The 12,508-nt window shown below is 40.1% G+C and overlaps 1 protein-coding gene across 3 annotated transcripts in view; it reads right to left on the bottom strand.

Moving 5' to 3' along the window:
• Positions 1 to 12,508, bottom strand: part of tmem72 (transmembrane protein 72) — a 35,114-nt gene that overhangs the window by 10,129 nt on the left and 12,477 nt on the right. Inside the window, exon 1 of one of the 3 annotated variants that reach the window (XR_006927591.1) lies at positions 99 to 374. The exons of the other annotated variants lie outside the window; for them this stretch is intronic. The gene's annotated coding sequence lies outside the window, so the exon portion shown is untranslated. Of the gene's footprint in view, positions 1 to 98; positions 375 to 12,508 lie in introns of those variants that run through there. 3 annotated transcript variants of the gene reach the window in all.

A 12,508-nucleotide genomic window follows, 5' to 3' on the forward strand; every position in this document is an offset into this window, starting at 1 on the left:
GAGTTTCATATGTTCTCTCTATGTTCATATGGATTTCCTCATGTATAAAGTGTATTATAGTGTATTATTATATAGAAGTAAATGGGCTTATACTTTACCTAACATGTGGAAATGCTGTGTACTCAAAAACCTACAAATCTTCGGTGAGTAACCCAGACAAGGCCTCTTGAAAATGCAGTATGAAGTAAATGTAAAGGCAGTTAAAGCTGTGTTGAATTGGCCTGGAAAAAAAACTACTTCAGTTTATAGTTGGTATCTTGACTCCTGTTGAGAGGAAAAATGTAAATCTCCTTACACACACAAGGCCAGCTTTGTTTCAGCCTGGCTTCTAGTCATGCTTTGTTACTTCAGGTATGTGTGTGTGTGTGTGTGTGTGTGTGTGTGTGTGTGTGTGTGTGTGTGTGTATGTATTTTCCTGACCCAAACAGCAGGCATCTGAACCAGCCATAAACAAGTGCAGAATATTAACTAGATCCACTGATTTCTAAACTGCCCCCCAGTGACCTTGAGCCAGTCCATATTTATGTACCATCTTCCAACACACCAATCAAGCAATCATGAACAAATTCCAATGAAGAATAGATAGAAGCTGGGAGAAAAATTGGAGGAATATGCAGACTATATTGTCTCCCAGGATTAGTTTCACAAACACTCAACTAGAGCAATGCCAAAGATTTTATCTTCTCTACTTAGTAGGAAAAAGACAACTTCACCATTTCAATTAGTCACACAAGACAGAAAGTCATTCTGTAAGCAATCTATTTTCTATCTATGTTTTATCCTATGAAGTTTGTTTTTAGAAACTCTTGGCAGAGCACACAGGCATCCAGACATTTTGGATTTGCTCTCCTAAATCTGGTTTCATTGTACGTCAGATGAGGTTCATTCACTCTTCTTCCCAGAGCAGGTCTTTGGTCCTCTGCCAACTTAGTGTGTATCTCCTGCTAAAAACCATGTCTGTTCTTTACTGGTATCAGTTTAGTGGACCATCATTTCTGTTCATCTGTAGACAAAAGCAAATTCAGAGGTCTTTGGTATATACTATATATTAAATTTGTTACTGTAATAACAATAATAATAAATTATAGGACATAATACTACAGCCTGTAAAGTGCTATGACAACAGAAAATAAAACATAGAATATTCATCTACAAATCTTTGCTTGTTAATTTTGATCTTTGTAAGTAGGTAAACTGCATACTATTGGATGACACATACACAACTCATAGCTCAAATATGCAGTATCTTCTGAAGCACTGTTAACTAGATGCAGTAATACAGTAATACTAAATGCAATAATTATCCATTTCGATTGAGTTTTCAGATTTAGATTTAAACTGATCTAACAAATTCAAATAATATATTTTGAAATTGCTTACTCATTCTACGCTCTTTGGAAAGAAAATCTCAAATGGTCTGGCAGTATGACACATAGAGCACATGTATTTATGTGAGCTATCTTTTGTGTGGTTGTGATTGGCGATCATCCAGAAGAAACAGACGCATTTCCTTCTGCAGAATAGAAGATTGGGACATAAAAAAAAATCCATTCTAATCAATGCAAGTATGTTTTATTATTTGTATAATATTGGCATTGGTGTATGCAGGGTGTGTTTTCAGAGAATTCTTTTTATATTTGTTACAATAAATGCATACATTATTAAATATTTTTTTAAGTAATTAAAGTATATAAAACTACATGCAGCCAGTCTTTAATAGGACGTTAGGAGAGCAATTGACATGATGTGATGTGGCATTCACTAAGGTAAGTTAATAGATTTCTAGGAGATTATGCATGGTTCTATATGTCTGGTGTACTGTATATTTAATTTAGTCAGGCAGATCAGGGTATTATCTAGCTAAATGTCAAAATGTTTATCTCTACTTCTGTAACTAATCAAACACTTTGTAAAAAAATATATAATATGCATATCCATCTCATGCAATTGTAATGTATATTGAATATATGAAATATACTAAATGATTTTTAAACAATGTCTGTATTTACTGAGTCTACTTTTTAGATGTGAATGATGATGCATGAAATTGGCGTTTACCTCAACCCCATGGGAAAGTCTTATCTATGATGAGGTGCACATATCGCTTATGACACTGGAGACATTAATCTTACTGCCACACAAGCCACAGAGTTAAATAAAACAGAGTAGTAAGTAGAGGCAGACTGTTAAAGTGCTCTCTGTAAAAGGGGTCATTTACGTTCATTTATGTCCATTTCCACCAGTGGTAATGTAACAGTGCAATTGTTCTAATGACTTCATTTTGAAGCATCTTGCCATAAATTGAAATCTAAAATAGAAATGACTTGTGGTGCAGAATCCATAGCATTCTAAACAAAAGCAAGTTAAAGGACCTCAAAATCTGAACTTTTACTGTGAATAATAATAATAATAATAATAATAATAATAATAATAATAATAATAGTAATAATAATAATTGTATAGAATCAAACAATATTACAGCTTTCTAAATCTGCTTTTATAGTTTCAGCTGCAGGGACATGATTAAGTAGTTTAAAAAAGAAATTCAGTTTTAAAATAAGCTTATGAATGAACTTTCATTATTGTCAAAGACCAGTTAAAGTTGCACTTCACATTTACTCTAACCTTTATAGGATTGCATCTGTTTTTCATCACAGACAAATCTGTATTTCATTATGATAACAAAAAGTTACATTATGATAAGATGTGCATTTTGGTATCATAGTAATATCATTATGCTCTGGAGTAAATTATCTGTAAACATTGTCTTTCATAAAAAGGTTTTGCTGGCAGAAAATGATCAATGACAGATGACAGCTGTGATACTTTGTATTGGGTCATTACCACTCTGAATTCACAGCATTTCTCTAAATGTTTAACTCCACTTATACCACCACAAAATCGTCTGAACATTTATGAACATGTTTTGTATAAACATGTTGAACCATTTATAATAAATGGTTTTGAATAATAATAAATGGAAATACAATAAAATATAATAAATGTTTCAGGGCACGGACCACGAGCCGGAAGCGGGAGTAGCTCTATCATGACGTTAGTTAGAGTTACGAACCGTCATGCGGGTTTGGTCCGTAATGCGGAGATGATCCATGGCCCCTAGACGATCCATGTAGGGACCAGCGGGAAAAAGCTGGCAGACGGAGATCCACGAGATCTGTAGCATGACCTTTAAGAACCGATGACCAGTGACTCTGGAATTGGCATTTAAATAGGTGAGTAGATAACAAGGACCAGGTGTTCGGCACTGCTGCAGAGCCGGGGAAAGCCGAGAAGGACCCGAAGCGCATCTACACCCTCCGCGGCCTGGAGTGGAGCGACCCCACCACGGAGGTCTGGAGCAGAGCGACGCCCACCACGGAGGTCTGGAGCAGAGGGACGCCCACCACGGAGGTCTGGAGCGGAGGGACGCCCACCACGGAGACCTGGAACAGAGCGACGCCCTTGACGAAGACCGGAGGTGGAGCGACGCCCACGGCGGAGTTAGGAGGCCGAGCGACACCCCTGGTGGAGTTCAATGGCAGAGCGACGTCCTCAGCGGGGACCGGAGGCGGCGACGCCCTCTGCGGAGGTCGGTAGCGGAACAACGCCCTCGGTGGAGTCCAGCGACCATGCGACACACTCTGCGGGGTTCATAGGCTGAGCAATGTCCTCAGCAGAATTCCAATGCTGAGCGATGTCCTCGGCGGAGGCCAGAGGCCAAGTGACGCCCTTGGTGGAGATCAGAGGCCAAGCGACGCCCTCGACGGAGATCAGAGGCCGAGTGACGCCCTTGGGGGAGAGCAGAGGCGGAACGATGCCCTCTGCAAAAATTAAGGGCTGAGTGACGCCCTTGATGGAGTCCTGAGGCGAAGCGACATCTTTGGCGGAGATTACTGGCTGTACGACCCCCTCAGCGGAGTTCAGAGGCCATGCGACGCCCACGATGGAGTCCAGAGGCCATGTGACACCCATGGCAGGGTCCAGAGGACGAGTGACGCCCACGGCTGGGTTTGGAAGACAAGCCACGCCTTCAACAGAGTCCAGAGGCTAAGTGACACCCTCTGCAAAAGGTTGTAGCAGACCCTGGGGTATGACGGTGCCCTCGGCATAACTCAGGGGCGCAGTGGCACCCCTGTTCAAGGTGCTGAAGCATGATGGTGGAGTTTTGGACCGTGACGTAGCCTCTGGAGGAGCTTAGAGGCAAAACGTCGCCTTCAGAAAGACTTGGAGGTACGACGGCACATCTGGAGGGGTTCGGTAATGACGTTTTGTCCGTGTTGCGGCCCAGCATTGGTACGACCTCCTTTTCGCAGCCTGGCGGCGGTACGAGGTCCCTTTTGCGGCCAGGCGGCGGTACGACGTGCTCGGCGGAAGTCTGGAGCAGAGAGGCATACTCGGAGGAGCTCTGGGGCAAAGCAACATGCTCAGAGGAGCTCTGGAGTGGAGAGATTGGCTCAAAGGAGCTCGGGAGTGGAGAGACGCGCTCGACGGCATGCTGGAGCCGAGCGGCGTGCTTGACGGTGCACTCGGAGGTGCATTGGGGCTGAGAGCCACGCTTGGAAGTGCACTGGAGCCGGGAGACACGCTCTGAGGTGCACTGGATCTGAGCGTAGCACTTAGAGGAACCCTCGCGCTGAGCAGAGTGCTCGGCGGAGCACAGGAGCGGAGCGGCACCCTCAACAGAGCACAGGGGTGGAGCAGCACCCTCGGCAGAATCTTGAAGTGGAGTGGCACCCTTGGCACCCTCGGCAGAGCACAGGAGCGGAGTGGCACCCTCGGCGGAGCACAAGAGCAGAGTGGCACCCTCGGCGAAGCACTGGAGCTGAGAGATGCGCTTGGAGGAGCCGAGTGGAACGCTCTGCGGGACACTGAAGTGGAGCGGAGCACTCGGAGGAACTCAGGAGTGGAGCAGAGTGCATGATCCTGAGAAGCGGCAGGGAGCTTCCGGGTGAAATACGGTGCGGGATTGTGCTGCCGATCCATTGCGGTAAGGCCATTTCTTCTCCCTTCTTTTTGGTTTTGGTCGGTTCTTCTGTCAGGGCACGGACCACGAGCCGGAAGCGGGAATAGCTCTATCATGACGTTAGTTAGAGTCACGAACCGTCATGCGGGTTTGGTCCGTAATGCGGGGATGATCCACGGAGCGGAGCGAAGATAATTCACGGAACAGGGATAGTCCTCGGAAGGGAGATGATCCTCGAAATGGAGCGATGTTGATCCACGGAGCAGAGCGGAGCGGAGATGATCCACGGAGCAGAGCGGAGCGGAGATGATCCACGGAGCGGAGCGGAGATGATCCCCGGAGCGGAGCGGGGATGATCACGGAGCGGAGATGAACCACGGAGGGGAGACGATCCACGGAGGGACCAGTGGAAAAAAGCTGACAGTCGGAGATCCACGAGATCTGTAGCATGACCTTTAAGAACTGACGACCAGTGACTCTGGAACGGGTGTTTATATAGGTGAGTAGATAATGAGGACCAGGTGTTTGGAATCAAAGCCGGGAGCGGCAGCGATAGCGGCAGCATGACAGCCACCGAGGGGGGGCGTTACAGGTGGAACCCTGACAAAATGGTGTTGAACCATTTATTCTAATCAGATTTAACATTGTAGGCAGGGCAAGTAAGCTTATTTAATAAAAGTCTCACCAGTCTCCTTTTTTCTCTCTTTCTTGAAGGGATTAAGTTATTAATTTGTTGCTGAAAAATGACTCATTTTTAAAATTTGTAACGACATTTACTCACAGAAAGGTTTATCAAGGTTCAAGTTTTTTTTTTTTAATTATGATTTTAGCTCTAGGGTATGTGAAACAGCTGCCTGTAAGTGTCCTTGTGTCCCTGTGAGTAAGTTCTTGCTACAGAAAGAATAATGTATTAGTTTGAGCACATTAATAAAAAATTAAAAAGTTGAATAAAAGCCAGGCTACTCTCCAAAATGTTGTTATAGAAAACTAAGCAAGACCTTTTGATCAGTCGCAATCACACGTTCAACAGGACCATGGCACAATACACCAAAACATACTTATTTAATTTAATAGCTTTATATAATACCTAAAGCAATATGATCATGACGTAAGCACCAGCCAAAAACCTAATATACCGTAAAAGCCCCTCACACAGTGAAAGTACAGTAATAGGACTGACCTGAGTTTTTTTAGATATGGAGGATGAATTATGGCAAATGAGCAGTGGCATGGCTGATGACAGGCCTAAAGCTGCATGTGGAGTCTTTTAGAGAAGGCAGCTGTCTGGTGTTTAATGCCGAGCCAGACCCACCACAGCACAAAATCACACAAACACAAACCTCCAACCTAGTGCACAGCTGCTTTTAAATTTTCTATACAGATTCTTTATCAGGTCCAGCAGCTCTTCAATCACTAGCCTTTGAAAAAAGGTCAAAACCAAAACCCTTTGATGAAGCTATGAACCATTACTATACAAAAGAATGCACTACAGATACCTTTTCTAAAAGTGTGCACCAGATCAAATGGCCACATTTAACCAGGGTCATGGTCCTCTGTCGCTCTGGCAAAAAAAAAAAAAAACCTAGGCAAGGCATTACTGCTAATTCAGGAAGCAGCAGGCTTCATCATGAATGCCAGGAAAGGCTTTAGTGACAGAAGCAAATCCAAACTGGCCATGTTATTTTATTTGTGAGAAGATAATAATAATAATAATTATAATAATAATAATACGTTTGAAATATGCTTTTCTGCCCCCAAAGGAAGGAAGTGAAATAAAGTAATGAAAAATGTTCATGCTGTTATTTTGCCTAGGAAATAAGAGCTTTTGGCTACTCATGAGTTACAATGAAACATTTCTCATGACATTAGGGAATGGGGATTTCAGGATAGCTTATCTGATGAGTCAGCCTTCACTGAAGTGTGGGAATGAACTGAAAGGGAAATTAAAAAAAAGTGAGAGTCAAATCTTATAAAGTGACAAGAAACGGTTAATATGTAAATTAATGTACCAGTTTGATGTTGTAGCCAGCAGAAGCAGAACAAATCGATTGTTTAAGGACAGCCTGTTTGTAGCAGAGTATTGACACCTGACTCCTGTCATTTGCCTTTGACTTTATGATGGGTAACTTGTTCTCTGGCAGTGAAAGCATATTTAGGGAAATAGGAGACTGACTGCCTTGGCTGGATTTACTGGAAATATTCTGCAGTTTAATGGATCAAATTAACATCCTAGACACCTCTAAAGTCATGAGTATTTCATTAACAATTAGCACTATTCACATTTGTCTGAAAAAATCACCCAGTCACAACTAGCATCATGATTGTGGCTTTAAAAAGCAAAACCACAGCAAAAACCGCATTTAAATACCAGCTTATATTTTAAATCTTATACATTTGGCTCACAATTAAGTTAACAATGCTGCACAAATTCAGAAAACCGGTTCTGAATTACTAGTGCAGTTAAAAAACAGGGATTGAAATCATACTGTTCTACCTGGGCAAATGTGCAGTTTACTTTCTATGGGTCCAATTTCCATTTTAAATCAGAAGCATTTTTTATATTTATATTTTTTTAACTGCATACGTTTTCTGCATACGTTTTCTTTTTTTGTAAACATAAACAAACTAATAATTAGGCCATTTAGGTTGTAATTTAAACGGTTTATTTCAAACTAGTGCAAGTTGTCATATCTACAGTATTGTAAATATACATTAAATTGCATATACATAGCAGAGTGGACCTTCAGATAGTTCAAGAGGTTCTTGCCAATGGGTGTAAATATTATTATAGAAGCCCTGTTGTAGACAGAATTGTATGAAATATGTACAGCAGATGGATATCTCCAGTATGTGATATGTCATATACAATATATATTACATGTTTTCTAAGAAAAGTCACTATGTTAAAAAAAAAAAAAATATATATATATATATATATATATAAATATATATATATATATATATATATATATATATATATATATATATATATATATATATATAAACATAATAACATATATCATTAACCTACTGCACACATAAATATTAACTTAATTAATATTACTCATATAAATTATAAAAATATGCAGTAAATTATGTAATATATCATGTAGTTAATACAGTAAATGACCTTTAGATCTAGTCAGCTATGTTTAAAGATTTTTATTTGAACATGGATATGTTTTACTTTCTTATCTTAGGTAAATGAATATGATTATAAAATACATGATATATGATTATAAAATACATTAGGAAATAAGCAGGTCAAGTATGATTACACTATGCACTACACTGCTATGATTACACTTAACTATAGTATGACTATTATATGTCTGTATTTTCACAGATTTTTATTTCATTTCGATTATTAAAACTATATTACAAGAACTACATTATATTTTATTTTTGTGGATTAAAACATAAATTTAATTGGATTACAATGATATTACATTTTATTTTACCTAAAATCCCTGGACTTTTTTAACCTTAGTTTCAAATGACCTTAGAGTACAATTTTGCAATGCATTTTGAAACATGCTTAAATTGGAACCTGCTCACAACTGATTTGCTTAAAGTAAATCCATGTTGATCTGATGTTTAATCCTTTTTTATGTTTTGTTCCATTCATGTTTAGTCAAGATAACAGTGACAAATTACTTAATCATGTGTTGGAGTTTTTCCAGAGTTGCACTCAAGGACATGGAGAATAGAAGAAGATCTGATGACCAGGTCTGCAGCCACAGGGTTGATTTTTGTCAGGGAAATAAATGAGAGTGAATTAACCTGGTGCAGACAACACCGTCAGCGAAGATAAATGGAATATAAGCTTTTGCCTCTGCTGAATCACACACAATAATCAGTTATTTAGCAATGTTTTTACAGACAAGAAACATGTTTTGGAATATACTGAACAAAGAATCCCCAAAGAAAAAATGTCAATGCCTTTTTAATAAAAGCTGAATATCAAATAGCAGCATCAGTCAGAAAAGCCTTGCATCTGTTAACATGATCAAGAGTAGCTGCTGAAATTTCAGCTGGAGGTAAATTAGGGATATAATAATTGGCCAAGATATTCATTAAGTGTGTTTATCTTTTCAAATTTTAAATATATGGAGTGCCTTTAGAGATTGTTTTTTATTTAAAACAGGTGAGGGAACAAAGGGCTGAAGAGTAATGGATTGAGTATTATGTTAACTGCCTGAGTTTGTCAATGATGGAATCATTGCATTTCCCTATGCACAAATCCAACTAGATAAATAATTAATGACTATTTACTGTATATCTTTCTATTTCAAATATTTTATGAAGGTACTACTGTAATGTAACACATTATTTAGTTTGTTTGTTCACTCACTTATTCATCTTTAATAACTGCTTTATCCTGGTCAGGGTTGTGATATATCTGAAACCATTTAGAAACCCTGGGTTGGCAACAGCCAACAGCATCAGGCAATGTTAATATCAGCAATGAGAATGAGGAACGTTTCTAGGTTACGAATGTAACCCTGGTTGCCCGAAGGAATGAGACGTTCCTTCTGAGAACCAGGGCTACATAAATGCATCACCAATGCTTTGAAAACACGGGTACAATACTGCCAGACTGACCAATCCCTGCCTAGTGTGGATGGGCACAGCTAGGTCAAAGGAGAGAGGGGCCAGGAGTGGGACTAATGTCAAAACTATAGAACCTGACAAAGTTCAGTGGGGTAGACCAGACTGCAGCATTGCAACTGTCTTGGAGGGACACTCCAGAAGAAAAGGACTTAGAGTCTGATAAACTTCGGGTTGAGTGAGCTCTGACCCCGAAAGGGGCAGGGAGACCAGAGGACTCATAAGAAGAGTGAATAGCATTCACAATCCACTTGCTGAGGTTCTGCATATACGCAGAGAGACCCATCTTATATTTCCCGTGACAGACAAACAGCTGGTTCGACTTTCTCCACAAGGCGGTTCTGTGGACGTATGTGTCCAGTGCTCACAGCAGATACACCTGATTAAGCTTCTCCTGGTTGTAAGCCTGAAAAAGAGGAGAATAAATGGCTGGAGCATGTCTAGTCGTGGGATAACGAAGGGCACATTGGGGACATACCCTAGCATGGGGTAGAGGAGGGCACTGGATCTACCCCAGAGGAGGTCTCAGCCTAAGGGTACCGTGGAGGAAACGTGTCACCAGCGGGTTTTTCCCTAGTGACTGCTCAGCAAGCAGAGCATGATAAGCCACAATAGCGAACATGTAAACCTTTAGGGTGGAAGGAGACAACCCTTTGGTGAACTGTTCCTGAAGAAATTCCAGCACTGGGCCAACCAGGCAGTAAACTGGATCTAATTGGTGACCTTCACACCATATAGTGAACAGGTGTCACTTTGCGGCATATGACCTCCTTCGTGGAGGGAGCTCTGGATTAAAGAATGGTCTATACCACCTCGGCTGAGAGACCAGCCCTCAGGGGCCACAGCAACAGACTCTACAGCTCGGGGTGGGGGTTTGAAGCAAAGTGCCCCCAGCCTGAGACAAAAAAATCCTGTCTGAGAGGAATCTCCCAGGGAGTTGTTTGAGAAGGTTTTCCAGGTTGGTGAGCCATGGCCGGCCTGGCCAGCACAAATCTACCAGGAGTAGACGGACTCCATCCTGGCAAACTCTCTCTAGAACTCACGGAATTTTAACATCACTTGGCCAGCTGAGAATCGGGAGCAGCGTCCTCTAAATAAATTATATGAGTGCTTCCCGTGACTGAGGTCACTACCTCCGCCCCGCGACCTGCCCCTTTTTCCAGATCTGCACACTGGGGTGTCTATATCCTGAAGCATCCCTTATTTGGGCTACCTCTTCAGTCCCAATGTCTCCCTCTACTCAAACATAGGGGAACTGGAAAAGTGTGGCTATGGGACTGATTACACACATGGTTCAGAGCATGGTCACGCAGAGGTGTTCCCAAAGCATTGTTGATGCAGCTTGAGTTCCTGAAGGGGAACAAGTATGATCAGTGTTTTTGACCATAGTGTGATTGCTGGTGCTAGATATGCTATTTCTATAACTGCTGATCTATTGGGATTTTCAAAACTAACAGTGTCTATATTACTTAGAATGGTGCACTAAGGAAAATGCAAGTTCAGCAGACATAAGAGTATTTTTAATGACAAAAGCAAACAAAGAATGGACAGACTTTTTGGAGCTGACAGAAAGGCTACAGTAAATCATATAACAACTGTGCAATAGTAGTGAGCAGAAAAGGATCTTAGAATTCACAACAGATTTAACCAAAAGGTGGATGGGCTATACAGTTTACTTTTATCCCCCAATAACAGAAAGCTGATGCTGCAGTGTGTGCAGACTGACAAAAACTTCAATTGAACACTGAAAAAACAGCCTGGTATGTCAAATCTCAATTTCTGATTATAGGCACATGGATGATAGAGCAAGAAATGGTGCCAAAAGCATAAATCTTTAAACCCAAACTGCTTTGTGTCAGCAGTACAGGTTGATAGAAGTGGTGAAATTATTTGGGTAATGGTTTTTTGGCACAATTTGGGCCAATTAAATACAAAAAAATTGACACGGAAATGCCACAAACTATTTCATATTGTTTAGTATTGCTGACCATATGCATACTGTCAGGCCATATTTTACCTATCATCTAATGGCTACTTCCAGCATGTCACAAAGCAAAAGTCATCTCATACTGTCTTTTATGAACACAATAGTGAGTTGAATGTTATGCAGTGGCCTTTCCAGTCACTGAATCTGAATCTAATTAAACAAATTTGTAATGTGGTTGAACAAGATATTTCCGAAATCTTGTGGATTTCTTGTCACAAAGAATATATATATATATATATATATATATATATATATATATATATATATATATATATATATATATATATATATATATAAAATGGCAGTGATGTTTGTTTGTACACATTTTTACACACAGTTATGAATTGAAATTATATATATATATATATATATATATATATATATATATATATATATATATATATATATATGTGTGTGTGTGTGTGTGTGTGTGTGTGTGTGTGTGTGTGTGTGTGCAGGATTTGTATTTGTATAAGGATTATATATAATGTCATTATTTTGAAAGACTAAATTCAGTTGCATCTTTGTAAAGGCAAAATTGTTCTCAATGACTACATTTGCAAACATATACTTACTTTCCTTTTTACTAGTGAGTAAAAAAAAAGACATTAGAAAGGTTTTCAAGGAACTCTAGATCTCACTCCCTCTGTCAATGATTACCTTAATACAAACATTTAGAACTTTAAATATATCCAATACTTGTCTTTTCCCCCACATAAAATATCACTTTTCATCAGGATTTGCTATTTTAATGTAATGATGGTTTCTGAGACTAACCAGATTCCCTTTGAGACTGTTATTCCCTTTAAGGCTGAAATTTAGACTAGCAGAACAAATTACATTGGTTCTTAAAAGTGTATATACTGTATGTGTCAGGTATGTTAGTCCGAAATGCATTACAGAAAAACGTGAAACACAGCACAGTGTTGCCGCAAAAGTGCCAAAAG

This window comes from Silurus meridionalis, chromosome 2 (genome assembly GCF_014805685.1).
Source record: "Silurus meridionalis isolate SWU-2019-XX chromosome 2, ASM1480568v1, whole genome shotgun sequence".
In the NCBI taxonomy this organism is placed as follows: domain Eukaryota; kingdom Metazoa; phylum Chordata; class Actinopteri; order Siluriformes; family Siluridae; genus Silurus; species Silurus meridionalis.